This window comes from Limulus polyphemus, unplaced genomic scaffold, assembly GCF_000517525.1.
Source record: "Limulus polyphemus unplaced genomic scaffold, Limulus_polyphemus-2.1.2 Scaffold7976, whole genome shotgun sequence".
Lineage (NCBI taxonomy): Eukaryota > Metazoa > Arthropoda > Merostomata > Xiphosura > Limulidae > Limulus > Limulus polyphemus.
Window position 1 is genome coordinate 38,660 of NW_013673586.1, and position 305 is coordinate 38,964.

The following is a 305-nucleotide window of genomic DNA, read 5'->3' on the forward strand; positions in this document are numbered from 1 at the left end:
CACACACACACACACACACACACAATATTCACCAGTCAATATATGTCAGAATTAGGTAATTTGACATAGGTACTTTATTTTGCATTAATTGCAATTCTCTACTTATATTATGAAAAAAATTAAAAACTGAATTCTGTTACAAATTATGTACTTTGTCTCTAATTGTTGGAATTTTTATCTCTAGAGATGAAGAAATTAAAGTACCTTGTAAATGATAAAAACATTGCTAATTTTCTGAAGGTAGGTTAATTTAATTCTTTAGTTCAGATATATCTTCCTTCTTCTCCTCCTGTGACTCGGTTACA